The sequence below is a fragment of the Otolemur garnettii genome, unplaced genomic scaffold (genome assembly GCF_000181295.1).
Source record: "Otolemur garnettii isolate 467f Iridium unplaced genomic scaffold, OtoGar3 scaffold00066, whole genome shotgun sequence".
Taxonomy (NCBI): Eukaryota; Metazoa; Chordata; class Mammalia; order Primates; family Galagidae; genus Otolemur; species Otolemur garnettii.
The window spans coordinates 5,498,271-5,514,003 of record NW_003852461.1 but is presented as its reverse complement, the minus strand read 5'-3'; the positions used below and the strand labels follow the sequence as shown (position 1 = coordinate 5,514,003).

Here is a 15,733-nt window from a genome sequence, read left to right as displayed (position 1 = left end):
TGTGTATCTGTGTATATATATGTGTGTATCTGTGTATATGTATGTATGTGTATCTGTGTATATGTGTGTGTATCTGTGTATATGTATGTGTGTGTATCTGTATATGGGTGTGTGTATCTGTGTATATGTATGTGTGTGTTTATCTGTGTATATATATGTGTGTGTATCTGTGTATATATGTGTGTATCTGTGTATATATGTGTATCTGTGTATACGTATGTGTGTGTATCTGTATATATGTGTGTGTATCTGTGTATGTGTGTGTGTATCTGTGTATGTGTGTGTGTATCTGTGTATATGTATGTGTGTGTATCTGTGTATATATGTGTGTGTATCTGTGTATATATGTGTGTGTGTATCTGTGTATATATGTGTGTGTGTATCTGTGTATATGTATGTGTGTGTATCTGTGCATATGTATGTGTATCTGTGTATACGTATGTGTGTGTATCTGTGTATACATATGTGTGTGTATCTGTGTATATATGTGTACCCGTGTGTATATGTGTATCTCTGTATATGGGTGTGTGTATCTGTGTATATATGTGTACACATGTGTATATATGTGTATCTGTGTATATGGGTGTGTGTATCTGTGTATATGTATGTGTGTGTTTATCTGTGTATATATATGTGTGTGTATCTGTGTATACGTATGTGTGTGTATCTGTGTATATATATGTGTGTGTATCTGTGTATACGTATGTGTGTGTATCTGTGTATATATATGTGTGTGTATCTGTATATATGTATGTGTGTGTATCTGTGTGTATGTGTGTGTGTATCTGTGTATATATGTGTACACGTGTGTATATATACCACCTGATTTACATAGCTACAAAGTGAAGGGGTGCTGTTAGCATCTGTCATGGCTGGATCCAAGGGCTCAAGTAATGTGGTCAATCTTGTTTCTCTCCTATTAATATCTCTTTTTTTCTTTTAGCTGGATATATTAGTCAGGGACCTGCAGAGAAACAGACCAATGGGATAAACAGAGATACACGGAAAGAGCCTGGACTAAGAGGGACTGGCTCACGCAATTACAATGGCTGGGAAGTCCCGTGACTTGCCGTCTTCAAGTTGGAGACCCAAGAAAGCCAGTGGTGCAGTCACAGAACAAGCCTGCAGGCCTGAAAACCAGGGAAGCCAGGGGTGTAGATAGATGCAAGACTTGTCAGAGTGGGTGGTTTTGCCCTGTGTTTTAAAGAGGGAATGAGGCCAGCGCCTGTAGATCAGTGGGTAGCGTGTGGGCCACATACACCAGGGCTGGCAGGTTCCAACCTGGCCTGGGCCAGCTAAACAATAATGACAATTGCAACAGCAACAACAAAAAAAAAGCCGGGTGTTGTGATGGACACCTGCAGTCCCAGCTACTTGGGAGGCTGAGGCAAGGGAATTGCTTGAGCCCAAGAGTTTGAGGTTGCTGTGAGGTGTGATGCCATAGCACTCTACCCAGGGCGACAGCTGGAGATGCTGTCTCAAAAAGAAAACAAAAAACAAAAAGAGGGAATGAACCAGGGGATGGTCGTAAAGGCATCTGTAGCAGACGCCACTGGAGTCTACCCACATTTCCCTGGATGGTGGTTCCTGGCCCACATTCCTGCACATACTGGTCCAACTTGCAGCTGCCAGCATCTGCAACTCCTTGTGTCAGCCTTTCTCCAGCCACAGGAGCCTGTTTTACCTGCACACGCGGGAGCCCGAGAACCATGGAATTAATCATTCCCAGGACAGCTCCCCACCAACTACTGGCAGGAGTGGTAAGTAAAGAGCTGGGCTCCCTCCCCCATCAGCTGGGAAACTCTGAGGCCTGTTGTACACATTCTTCCAGCATTCCTCAGGGGGCACTCCCTTTACCCCACTTGTAACTGGTGATGTAGCCTTCATGGCTTCCTCTCCTTCCCTCTCTCACATCTCTAATCCCAGAGGGTGCTTCCTGGGATCACCTCCCGAGTAAATCACTCACATTGAATCCCTGTCTTTGTTCCTCCTTCTGGGGGGACTTCCTGCCAGGCAGCATCCCACACTTACAGAGTGGCCTGTGTAAGTACAGGGAGATAGAATCACGGAGAGCTCACGTTTCAGAGGTTGCCCAAGTTATTTGGGAATTGGCTGCCTGGTCTAGAGGTCTAGTGGGTAAGGAATTACCCGAGGGTTGTAAATAGGTAGACGCAACAATGTAATGGCTGGTGTTTTCTTTTGGGACCTGTTTAAACTGAGGAATAAGAGGTGACTTATTTTCCCCCAAGCCTGGTTCTATAGAGAGGGTGCCTAGCACATAGTGTGAATTGATGGATCTGTTTATTGTGTCAAAATTAGTGGATTAAAAATTCCCCCAATGTAGACTGTGAAATTGGGGTGATAATGCAGAGTCAATTTTAACAAAAGTCCCACTCTATGTAGCGTGTGTGTGGGAGTTTGAGTGTGTATAGGGATGGGGGGCTATATATATAATATATATATATATATATATATAGGAACCCTCTGTATTTTTTCTGCTTAATTTTGCTGTGACTCTAAGACTTCTCCAAAAATTAAAGCTTATTGATTAGAAAGGGGTAAAAAGCCCACTACGTAACTAAATTCACATGCAATAGATGTTTGTGAAACAAAGAAACGGCCAGGAAAAGCAAAGAATTTGAACAGGCATGCGCCCCCTGGTGGTGATGTTGGATGAGGGGCACTGTGTAGACTGGTGGTCTGCTCTAGAATTTGGGGGACTTTTATTAGAGTCCAAGGTCATGAGCTGAGTTGTTTACAACAGCAAAACAATAGAAATGGCTTAACTGTTTATCAGCAGGGAAATAATAAAGTAAATAATGCAATATACCTTTGCATATATGATCAAGCAGTGGATTAAGCGGATTGTAAGTATCATTAAAGAAATTTCTCCAAGGCATATTGTTCAAGTCACAAAAACTGGAAGCTATAGAAAATAGGTGTAGTATGATATCACTATGTTTTTTTAAAAACACCAAAAATATGTCAGCAACAGATGGGGTGGGGGTGTTGAGGTGATTTTTAAGTCCTTTCTAGCTCGGAGATCCTATAATCTGACGAAGTAAAAGTTTATAGTTCCTTTAAAAATATACTGCTTTGACCCATGTGAGAAAACTGTAAAACTTTATGGTGAAACATAAAAGAACACCTGCATAAATGGAGATGCACACCGGTTTCCTGGATTGATAGTCAGTATTGCAAAGATATAATTTTTTTCTAGTTTCACCTAAGATTAAAAACAACAACAATAACAAAATCAAGATCTCAATGCATTTTTTGCGGGGGGGGGCTGAAAAAATTGTTTCAAGGTTGCTTTTCAAGGTCAAATATATAAGAGGCAGACAATGTTTGAAAAATAAGACATTTGTATTGCAAAGTTACAATAATTAATATCATGTGCCAGGAGTGCCAGAAAAGACAGACCAAGGAATAAAATAGAGTCTTGAAACATAAGTAGGCATTTATAAGAATTTAGAATATGACAACAGTTATGCTTCAAATCAGTCAGGCATGGATGAATCATTCAATTAGTTGTCAGGACATCAGTTACCTTGGTGGGCCTAGCTAAGTGGGAGGGCACCTGGGTGCATTTTTTGTAAAAGCTTCCCTGGCCTACTCATTTAATAAAAAAATTATGTTATTTTCTCTCCTATCTTATGCCTAAATAAATTCCTGGTAGATGAAAGATTTTAATAGATTTGAGAAAGAGCAAAGTCATTGAAATACTAGAAGAAAATATTGCTAAATATATAATCTGGGGATTGATAGACTGCTTCTATGATCTCAAAGGCAGAAACCACAATTACAAGGTAGGTAGATTTGTCTATATCAAAATTTTAGCAATGAGGTATATTTGTACAAATGAATCAATGAAGTTGAAAGAAGAATGTGGAGTGGGGAAAATGTTTGCTATGTAAAAACGAGACAGTTTTTAAATATGTAAAATATTTTTACAAGTCAATAAAATAAAAACAAATACTTTACAGAAAAAAGGGTGGGGATATCAAAAGGCAATTTTCCAAAGAAGAAATCTAAGTATCATGTCAACATGGAGGATTGTTTACCTCAGTAAGAATTAAAGGAATACACGTTAAAATGATGAGGAACTTTTTAGCCTGTTAACATTTATTTATTTTTTTTTTTTTTGAGACAGAGCCTCAAGCTGTCCCCCTGGGTAGAGTGCTATACCATCACAGCTCACAGCAACCTCCAACTCCTGGGCTCAAGCGAGTCTCCTGCCTCCGCCTCCCAAGTAGCTGGGACCACAGGTGCCTGCCACAACGCCCGGCTATTTTTTGGTTGCAGCCGTCATTGTTGTTTGGCGGGTCCGGGCTGGATTTGAACCCGCCACCTTAGGTGTACGTGGCTGGCGCCTTAGCCGGTTGAGCTATAGGCACCAAGCCTAGCCTGTTAACATTTGAAATATTCAAAGCAATTTTAATCTTATTGTTTAGGTGAGTTACATATCAGAATGTTAACAGTGGTTATTTTGGGTAATGGGATTAAGGATAATTTCTTTTTTCCATTTCGCTTTTCCATGGTACTAATATTTTACTTGCACAATAAACAACTAGTAGTTTGTACTGCCACTGGGAAAAGTGCTTAACTGTTATCTCTGAAGAACTAATCTCTGGGGAGTGAGAAGGACACGTCCACACTGTGGTCTTCCCCTTTGCCCCTGGCTAAAGCTCCCTGAGCCATCCTGAATTATCCTGCACCCACCCTCAGGGACTGTATCCTGGTGGCTGCCGTTTAGACAGCAGGAATAAGGCTGCAGGTGGGGAGCCCAGAGAGGGAGCCCCCACATTCACAATCTAGGTGGCGGTTTGCAGAAGTAACACACTAGAACTTGGTGTGACCATTCTTGTCAAGCAAAAGAGTAACTGAAAAGTGGCAGATCTATTCATGTTATGTGGGAAGAAGGGCTGGGATGGCGGCAGAATGAGAAGGAAATCAAACGCAAAGATTTTTTAATTTTTGCTGGAGTGGAACATGTAAATGAAGATGCTGAAAGCCCCTGTGTTGGGGTGATTTCAAATCACAACCAGTCATTTAATTCAAGAAAAATGAAAGGCCAGTTCAGTTGAGATGCCATTCACATACTACAGCCACCCAGATGCATGACCCTGGTCAAACCCTGTGGCCATTCACCTGTTTCCCAGCCTGAATCTAGACCATCAGATTGTTAGCCCTTGAGCTTCTGCCTAAACCAGTTATGAAACAAGCCGTGCCTTATATTTCTTCAGAATGACCCTCTTCCTTTAACACAGTATTCAGCTTCCAGAACTTTCCACCCAGTTGTGATTCAATGTCTTTCTGTGTCAAAGCATTTAACATAGTTTCCCACTGGAGAAGACTGAGTTGACTCAGGTCGAGTTTCCCTGAAATAAATCTGTGTGTATGGGGTTCCTGGGGAGAAACCTCCCCAATTGGGAATGAGTGTTCAACATGAATTTGGGGGTGGGGACACAAATGTTCAGTCCATAACATGTTGGTCAAAGAATTCCTTAACTGACGGCGCCAAGAAGATGTACAGCCAGAACAGAAGACTCATTCAAACTCCAGTCCTCAGAGGTTGCAGGGGAAGAAATGTGGGGCTCAGATGTACGGGAGGGCACAGCAGGTGGCCAGCCCTCAGCCCTGACTTCTGAGTCCCTCATCACATTTTTAACAAGCTCATGCTGAGCCCAGGCTGCTCTTAGCCTGTGACTGAGTGTGGCGAGAGCACTAGTGACACCCATTTCTGTGAAATGTGGGGCTCCTCCAACAGGAAGTTTTGGTTCCAGGATTCCCTGTTTCCAAAACCCGCACTGTAGGCCGAGACTCTTCCTATCCAATCCTCCTCCTTTTCTGCTCTCCTTAAACCACCTCAGACCTCACCATGGTCCTAGGGCTGTACATGTCTATTCCTGCTCCCTCCCCTCATCCTTCCACCAGGTAAATGTCCTGCACATCTGATCCCACCTTGGCACCTACTTCTTAGAGGATCTGAACAAACACAGATGGATTCCAGGTAGGGTTGTCTGAGAAAAAGGTGGTAAGATGGCCTTATGAGAGTGGCTCGCTAATGGCCCACCTTCAAAGAGAACTCCACTTTGAGGGGCATATGGGGTGAGGATAGTCTCTGCCACCACATAGTGACCCAGCTGTGGAATATTCCCGTGATGGAAATTCCAGTGCAGGGCAATGCCATTTTAAGTGGGATGATGAAGGCACCGCAAGGGGGGTGGGGTGGGGGGCAGTATCTGGAGAACAGTGCCCTCTGGTGGTGACTTCCCTGCATGTGCTCTGGAGAGACAGGCCACTGGCAAACAGTGAAGGTGGAGCCTGAGTCCGGGGGTCTCCTTGGAATCACAGATCCCTAGAGATGACTGAATGTGTGGCCAAGGCAGGCTGGGCCCTGGTTGGGAACTATATGGAATGGGATATCCGGGTGGTAACCCTGAGGATGCTCGTTCTGCACACCCTCAGAGCCTGCAGAGGTGGCCAGCCCTCTAACAATCCCCCCGTGTGAGGAGGCCATGCTGAAGTTTGTATCAGGAGGCAACAGGGGCTCACTGAGGAGCTTCCCCTGGTCCTCTTAGGTACCTGCAAGGGTCATAACTGGGTGAAATCCTAGCATCATCTGGCTGGGGACATGTTGGGCTTGTTAAGAGAGGAAAGATATTGCATAATGAAAGAGCTGCAAGAATTAACTAGCATGTACCAGCAAGAGCCAGGAGAGGACCCTTGGAATTGGATTTTGGGGTGCTTCAAAGTGGGCAGGAACACATGCCTGACTAAATGTAAATTCATTGTATTGGGGGTACATTGATGGGACAGGGGACCCCGGCGAGGCTCTACAGAGGGGTAGAACTCACTGCTAGGCAACACTCAGAAGCGGGAGAAGTCCATGGAAGGTGAAGTGGGAAGGCCTGAACTACTTTGCAGAAGGTAGAGGAGGACAGAGGGAGGCCGTGCACAAATGAGTTTACTATACGGGGCCTGAGGACGAGACAGAGCGGTATGTTCTACTGGAGGCCCAGAGAACTCGCCATATGCTAAGGCCTTGGACAGTGCACTGCTAAGATGGGCACCAACATCACTGGCTCAGAGACGCTCTCCTCTGGGGGCAGGAAGATGGTAAGAAAGGTGATCACAGGCCGGCTTGACAATGTCTGTGGGGATGGTGGGAGCCAGGTGGTGGCTTTAACCACCAGAAGCCTAGCAGATGTGATTACAGTATCACTGGGCCAGGGCAGAAGGGCAGCCAAGGGGAGCTGTGATGATGCTTGATTGGCAGGGAGTCGTGGAGGTTTTTAATAACATAGGGTATCCTGGGGTGGGGGAAACAGATGGGCAGTGAACAAAGGTGCTGCTTTAACATCTACAACTGGGAGAAGGCAGGAGTGGAGGAGGGAGAGGCTGAGTGTGGTTGCCCAGTAGAAGTAATGCTCCTTGTTCAAGTCTCAGACCCTGACCATGGAACCCATTGACTGAAGAGGTTGCCGGGTTTCTGGGGAGAAGGGAACCACAACACTGAAACATGTGTTTACTGTTATGATTAGGGTGACCAGATTTTAACATTTGTAAAGTGGGACAACATGGCCGGGGGTTGGGGTGGGTGGGTGGGGGGGTGGGGGTGGGGCAGGGCAGGGCCTGACAACAATGCAAACTTTGATAAGCGGTTCTCGATAATCACTTCTCAACAATTATTTGTTATTATTACAGTTTAACATTATAAAATTAACAAAATATAAAACTCATATTCTGGTGAAATAGCCACATGGCAGCCAAAACCCGTATATTCCCTTCTTATTCTCCCTCCCGTTCTGTGCATTATTTCCAAAAATCGGGATTTTTTTAAAACGCCACAGGACGCAGGACTAATTGTTAAAAATCGGGACTCTCCTGCCAAAAGTGGGACGTCTGGTCACCCTAGTAATGATCCTCTTTGGTTTGTGACATACGGTCATTGTCCTGGATGGCTATATGTTGGGGAAAGAGTAATACCCAGACATTTCACAGATGTTACCCAGAAATGCAAAGCATTATAATGACTCCTCTGTAAGCACAGGGGCCTCCAGGGATCCAGTGCTAAACAGAGTCTTGGACAATGTCCAGCTTACAGTGGTTCCATGCAGTCCCTGAGTATACACTGGGGAACTGAACAACCTTGATATTAGATCCTTGGCCTTGAGTTCTAATGGGAGGAAGGCCAACTAGAAGCCTCTGAAGCTGCCTCTATCCCCAAGCTGAAATAATAAACAAATATTTCATGTGAGGGGATGGAGGGTGAAGGTGGAGATTAATGCCATCATTTAAAGACCGAAAGGACCCTGGAGTAGTCATCCCTGTCACATCTCCATTTAACTTGCCAGGCTTTTTCCTTCAGAAGACTGCTGTAGACTTACCCAAGCAGGAGCCTGATCACAGGTTCTGCCCCTCCAGAAGGATTTGCACCACCTGGAAATACCACCCATCTATTATTCAGTGACATCATGCTAGCCGGGGAGGGTGCGCAAGAGGCGGCCAGCATGCAGAAGCCTTGCTAAGACATGTGCACTCCAGAGGTTGGGAGATAAACCCAATAAAGAACTCCTACTTCAGTTATTTTGGAGTCCAGTGGTCAGGGGTCTGCCAGGGTATCTCCTGCAAAGTAAATGAGAAAATACACATAATAAGTGAGATGAAGGAAAAAAAAAATTACTCCCTCAAAAATGTTCCAAAATAGGTAGTGAGGATTGTTCATCATAGAGTTTATGTCCTTGAACAAAATGTTCCAGTAAGGGAAGACACTACTCATCACCACCTGGTATTTATTAATCTGAGCACTTGTTCATTGCTTATCTTTTCTCACTGTGATATAATCTCCATGGAAGTAAGAACCTTGGGCACTGCTGCATCCTTGGCACTAGACCACAGTCAGCGCCTAATAAACATATTTTGGTGGAATGAATAAAGCATATTAAATCAGTGTGCAGGAACACATATTAAAGACATAACTTTGGAGCCAGCTCTTTTTAACTAACTTCCAGACGGGTCAGGTTATGCTTCATTTTTCTTAAAACGTGTCACTCCAGAAATCACCCCAAAGCAGAGCGTTCCCATATTCCTGTAAACTATTCTGTGATGTAGCTTCAGAACCAGGAGGTCTCGGTTTTTTGGCAGAACCTCGAGCCTCCTACCTTTCGGCCAGTACTGCCCCACAGCTCACAGCGGGAACAGCCTTGCTGATAATTCCTTTTAGAACCCTCCGCTCCCCAAGTACCAAGGACCCAGTTAAGCTGCTCCCCAGCTCAGGGCCATGTCCTCCTCCGGCCACACGGCGGCGCTACAACGCCACGGTCCGCGCAGGGCGCGGGGCCCTCGGGAGGAAGTCTCTGGGGAGGATGTGTGGCCTGCCCGGTGTGGGCGGAGCAAAAGGCGCCCGGGCCGGGAAGAGGGCCGGAAGTGAGGGGGCGGGACTTCGGAGAGTGCGCGCGTGCGCATAGGTCGGGTCGCCGGAGTCGTCGCCCTTGCCGGGCTAGTCTGTCCTCACGGTGACACTTTGCCCTCTTTTTCTGAGTCGGGCCTGGCCGAGGGCCCAGGGGAGGGGGCGGAGTGCTGGAGTGGCTGGGGCAGAACTCCGGGGGGCGCTGGGTGAGGAGCGGGGACCCGCCAGGGCGCGGCGGGGCGGGGGCGCCGCTTGTCGCGTGGCAGGTGCGGGGAGCCGGCCGGGGGCGCGGCGGCCGCGCTGCAGGACTCGGGTCCCCGGCCGCGCTTCCCGCTGGCGGCGCCTCCCGCGGGCAGAGTTCCCCGGGAACGCGGTGTCGCGGCCTCCCCCGGGCACCTTCCTCCGGGAAGACGCTTCCCGCGGCTTCGGGCCTGCCGGAGTCAGTCTGTTCTACCGACTCATCCTCCAAAAGAAACCTGCCTGAACTCGGCAGTGCACAGCAGAAAGTTCATGTGCTGTCTAAACAGTTTTAGGAAGTTTTGATAATTTTTTTTTCATAAGCTTGTCTACAAAGCTCTCTGTTTATACTATTTGAAAGTCGCCCGGTGTGTGAAACGGAGCCATAGTTGAGCCACCCAGTCCTCCACAAGAAATTGTAGTCCAAGGAGATGAAAATCCCTCATTTGGAATTCAGGGGTTGATGGAGGCCAGGCAGCCGTCACTAAAAGGATTGAGGTTCCTATCCGTCCTTCGCAGCCAGGGTGAAGGGGTGTAGTCTGACATTTGGAAGCTTAAGAAGCCAGCGTGCCGCCTTCCAATTCTTTCTCAAAGCCTTCCATCATGTGTGTATTTTGCTTGAATGATTATTTTAAAGTATATGTCCTATTTTTGCCAATCTGACAGCTGTTACCATAGAAACTAGAGAAGAAATAGTCATTTTCAGCAAGAGTTGTTGAAACTGTCTTCTAGGCTTCAGCTTTGAGTGCCAGTGAGTGCTACTCTGGCTCGTTCTGCTATGGTACTTAAAGAATTAAGGATCTGAAATGTTCTTAGAGACTAACAATCCAAATTGTTTAATTTTCTCACATCATTAATTTTGTAATCCTAGAAGTCTGCCAGCTATGTTTGCTGACCTGCCGCAGCTCTTTCAAGAGAATGTGTCAGCCCTGATTTTTTTCTTTCTTACTGTGCTGTGTAGCTGTGATTGGCTCCTTGAAAATACATAAATAGATTTCTTCCCTCATTCTTTACCCTTTCTTAAGGATAAACCAGGGAATACAAAATAATCAGACACAATTTCTGTTCTAAATGACATTTGGTTGTCAGTGATATAAATGATAATTATTTTAATTATGTAAGTAGAGTGTTTGGGACATTCGGTTATCTCTTCTGTGTCAGAGTTCTTTAAAATTTTCACACAAGTCATGAGCGCTGAGCAGGAATTTGCTTGTCATATGAGCAGAGCTAAGCAGTGTGAGTGGATGTGTGTAGGCATAGGAATGAGAGCTTTGTTTTCTGAAGGGTGGAAGTAAATGAGGCGATCTGGAACTTAGGGATTGGTGAAGGAGGGTTGGAGAGTTGCCTGGGGAAGTAGTGGGAGGGCCTCATCTACCATCTGAAGGAATTTATCAAGGCTGATAGAAAACAAAACCAGGCTGATATCACAAAAGTAGCTCTCCAGGGGTTTACGAAAGTAATACAGAATGTACGATGGAAATACTATCAGGTTGGTGCAAAAGTAATTGCGGTTTGGGGCCATAAATTTTAAATTATTATAACTAGGCTTAGACACATCTTTATTAATCAGAATAGGAATAATTATAATCAATACATTGTTGCCATAGAGAAATAAGTTTGATTCTTCCTGTAACATAAAAACCATCCTTGGGATTCCCTGAACTCTTGGAAGGCATTTTCTACATCCTTCTGGTTGTGGAAGGGTTTTTCCTGCAAAAAGTTGTGGAGATGCTTGAAGAAGTGGTGGTTGGTTGGTGAGAGGTCAGGTCAATGTCACAGATGAGGCAAAACTTCATACACAGCCCAATTCATTCAACTTTTGAAGTGTTGGTTGTGTGACGGACATGAGGCCAGGTGTTATCATGGAGAACTGGGCCTTTTGTGGTGACCGATGCTGACTGCAGATGTTGCATTTTTTGGTATATCTCATCGATTTGTTGGTCAGACTTCTCAGATTTGATGGTTTTGCTGTGATTCAGAAAGCTGTACTGGATCAGACTCGTAGCAGACCACTGATGAGTGACCGTGACCTTTTTTTGGTGCAAGTTTGGCTTTGGAAAGTGCTTTGGAGGTTCCTGGTGGTCCGGCCGCTGAGCTGGTCATTGCCAGTTGTCCTCTGAAATCCAGTTTTTGTTGCATGTCACAATCTTACTAAGAAGTGGTTCGTTGTGTTGAATAACAGAAGATCCTTGAAAACGATGATTGCTCTGATTTTCTATCAGTTTATGAGGCACCCGCTTATCAAGGTTTTTCACCTTTCTGATTTGCTAGAAATGCTGGGTGACCACAGACTGATCAACCATGATACTGAGCTCTTTGATAACTTCTGTAGTTGTGAGAGGATCAGCCTGGATGATCGCTGTCAGTTGGTCCTACCGACGGCAGCCTCTGCGCCCCTCATCTTCCTGGCTCTTGTCTCCTTTGGAAAACTTGGTGAACCCCACAGCACTGTGCGTTTGTTAGCAGTTCCTGGGCCCAGTGTGTTGCTGGTGTTGCAGTATGTTCTGCTGCTTTAGGGCTCATTCTGGACTCGAATAAGAAAACCGCATGAATTTGCTTTTTGTCTACCATCATTTCCATAGTCCAAAATAAATACGAAATAAACAACAAGTAATATGTCTTTAGCAAAAAAGCATAAAGCAGGAAATGTGCATTAAAATGATGTATAACATAACCGCGTTTATTTACGAATGTATTCCAGTATCAAATGACAAATTTCAACAATGCAAAAACCACAATGACTTTTGCACTATCCTGGCGTCCTTGTAACCACTGTCCTGCCACCCTGTAGTACTTATGAATAGTTTGGTATACCTTTCTTAAGATTTATTTTTGGGTATAACTAGCATATTTTATCATCGCTATTTTTGCAAATTGGGAAGGGGTTTTTGCCTGTTCTGTTCCTTCTGGTCCCTAACATCCAGAGTGGGGTCCAGACTGAACGAGTGAATGATACAATTCAGAGGTCAAACATTAAAAAAAAATTGTGAATGTTTGGTCAAGGTGGTTACAATTTTTTTTAATTGCTTGCCAACATTTTCAAATTGGTAGATAGCACATAAAATGTGAACGTCTGGTTTTCCTCGAGGTGTTGATGCATTTGGCCAGACTTAGCCCAGAGTCCATCATCCTGGTATATCACACCTCCTTTATACTGGCATGAATCTGCATTCACATCAGTGAATGGCTTTGCTCCTGTGTACCTGCCTGACCCTACAAACCTGTGCTATCCAACACAGTAGCCGCTGATCATGTGTGCCTGTTATTTAAGAATTCTGTTCGGCTCGGCGCCTGTGGCTCAAGCGGCTAAGACGCCAGCCACATACACCTAAGGTGGCAGGTTGGAATCCAGCCTGGACCCGCCAAACAACAATAATGGCTGCAACCAAAAAAAAAAAAAAATAGCCGGGCGTTGTGGCGGACGCCTGTGGTCCCAGCTACTTGGGAGGCTGAGGCAGGAGACTCGCTTGAGCCCAGGAGTTGGAGGTTGCTGTGAGCAGTGAAGCCATGGCACTGTACCCAGGGTGACAGCTTGAGGCTCTGTCTCAAAAAAAAAAAAAAAAAAAAAAAGAATTCTGTTCTGGGTGGCGCCTGTGGTTCAGTGGGTAGGGTGCCGGCCTCATATACCCAGGGTGGTGGGGTCAAACCCTGGCCCCGGCCAAACTGCAATGAAAAAAATAGCTGGGCATTGTGGTGGGCGCCTGTAGTCCCAGCTACTCAGGAGGCTGAGGCAAGTGAATCGCCTAAGCCCAAGAGCTGGAGGTTGCTGTGAGCTGTGATGCCATGACACTCTACCAAGGGCGATAAAGTGAGAGTCTGTCTCTTAAAAAAGAATTCTGTTCCTCAGATGCTCAGTAGCTACATGGAGGGGCTACTTTATTAGATGGCACAGATACAGAATATTCCTGCCACGGGGAAAGTTGTGTTGTGCACTGCTGCTGTAGATATTTGAGTTTGTCACCCTGCTATCCAGCATCGGCAGGTAGCTTTTATTGTTTTTATTTTTAAAATGTGCGTATCCCTTTGTTATGACACATCTCCATATTTTAAGTGACTCCGTGGTAGTCGGCAGAGTAGGACTTTATATACATTGTAGGGCCAGGTGCAGTGGCTTGGGCATGTTGTCCCAGCTACTTGGGAGACTGAGGAAGGTGGACCACTTGAGCCCAGGAGTTCTGGGCTATAGCAAACCTTGCCGAGGGAGTATGCACTAAGATTAACATCAGGCTGGTGACCTCCTGGGAGCAGGAGGGGTGAGCCAGCCCAGGTTGAAAATGCAGCAGGTCAGAGGTCCTGTGCTGATCGGTGGTGTGGTGAGACTGAGCCCTTGAACAGCCACCGCACTCCGTCCCATGCAACTCAGTGAGACCCCATTTCTAAAAAAAAGCGGTGGAAGGATCCTGTGGTCTGGTCATATGTTTAGCTTTGTTTAGTTTCGTTTATATTAGCTTTGTCTGGTTTGGGCACGAACTGGAAGGGGAAGGGGCCGGTGGTGATTAGGGGATGTATAGTAATCAAAGCCCTAAGGCCACAGAACCCAGGAAGGGCAGGACTGAGACACTAAGGCCCCGGAGTCCACCTGACTGCCTTAATGCGGCCTGAGATCTTTTGGATGCTAACATCACCTTAGAGACAATCCAGTATTTTCTATACCTGATTCAGTATTGAAAATTGGTAAATTTAGTTTTACAAACTAAAGAAGAAACTCTCCGCTCCAGTAAACAGTATGTATACTATTAAAATGTTATCAATTTGTATATAAACGAACGTGTAGCTGTTTTATACCAGGTAAACATCTTAGAGATCATTGAATTGCAAGGTGTAGAAACTCACTGAGGAAAGGGAATTATTTTAGGAAGGCTCATAAAACTCTATTAAAGGTAGGAAGGACAGTAGTCTCCTGGGAACCAGCAAAGTCTCAGTCTCTCTACCTCTCCCCCCCCCTTCTCTCTTCCATCCCCTCCATGGCCTCTCATTTTCTTTCCTGTTCATATCTGTGTTCCATTATCTTTTCTCTACATCTGCTTCTTTTGCAAAACTTTTGATTTGCAGTTCTTACTTGCCTATTGCTTTATTTTGCCTCAGCACCTGGTGTAACCCCGACTCAGTCATGCCATCATATCCCTGTGCCAGACACTGTCTTACTTAAAATCTTTTCAGTGTCAGATCCCACTGCTAGAGCCAGACAGGGCCATCTGAGCCCATCCCCTACGTCGAGGATGTAGGGTGCACCTGCTAAGAAGGGGGTGTGATGGGCAAGTGAAGCTTGTCAGTCACAGAACATCTTCACATTTGATGTGAAGGGAAGAAAGTGGGTTTGTACTTTAACTTCTAGTGGAGAATTTAGACTTTATAGATTTAAAACTTAAATACACTTTCCCATTGAAAACAGTTGTTTCAGGTCATTTTTCTGCATCTGCCCAAATGGCATAAAGAATAATTGTTTCCTTCCTAACCGCATTCTGGTGCACAGGGACGTCTTTTTTTTTAAATTGTATACTACATAGCACGTTATAAGGAACTGTATTTCATTAACCCCTAATAATCTTACCTAGGTTCATTTTTGTCTCCTCAACTGGATCTGTGAGTGCAGGACTGTATTTTTATACTGTATCTGTAACTTTCTTACCATGAGGTAATGAAGAGCCTTACTAGTTACTCAAATACGAATTTTGAAGTGGTCTCCAGACTTAAATTGTTTTACCATTTCCTGGCTTGGTTCAAAAAAGAAAAAAACTAGGAAGAATCTTGTTAATAATATATATATATCAGCCTAGACTCTTTAAAATCAGTAGTAATTCAAAACGGATTAGGTTAGGCTTAAATTTTATTTAGCCTGTCTTTTATTTACATATGTTAATAACATAAGGGCATGGCGTATAAACTACATAAAAAATAAATTTGAGTAATTTTCAAATCATTGGATGCATAGATAGTACTATTTATTAAAACTGGTAGTTTTGAAAAGTCTTTTTAGATATTACCATATTAGCCTAGATTGAGTTTTACCTATTTTTTTCCAAATTTTATTTTATTTTATTTTGAGACAGAGCCTCAAGCTGTCCCCCTGGGTAGAGTGCC

At 44.7% G+C, this 15,733-nt stretch overlaps 1 protein-coding gene across 5 annotated transcripts in view; it reads left to right on the top strand.

The window, feature by feature from the left end:
• The first annotated feature begins 9,473 nt into the window (after window positions 1–9,473).
• OMA1 (OMA1 zinc metallopeptidase) overlaps window positions 9,474–15,733 on the top strand; it is a 72,227-nt gene continuing 65,967 nt past the window's right edge. For 4 of the 5 annotated variants that reach the window (XM_023515120.1, XM_023515121.1, XM_023515118.1 and 1 more), the window contains exon 1: window positions 9,474–9,521. The gene's annotated coding sequence lies outside the window, so the exon portion shown is untranslated. Of the gene's footprint in view, window positions 9,522–9,907; window positions 10,258–15,733 lie in introns of those variants that run through there. The other variant, XM_023515119.1, reaches the window with a different exon arrangement.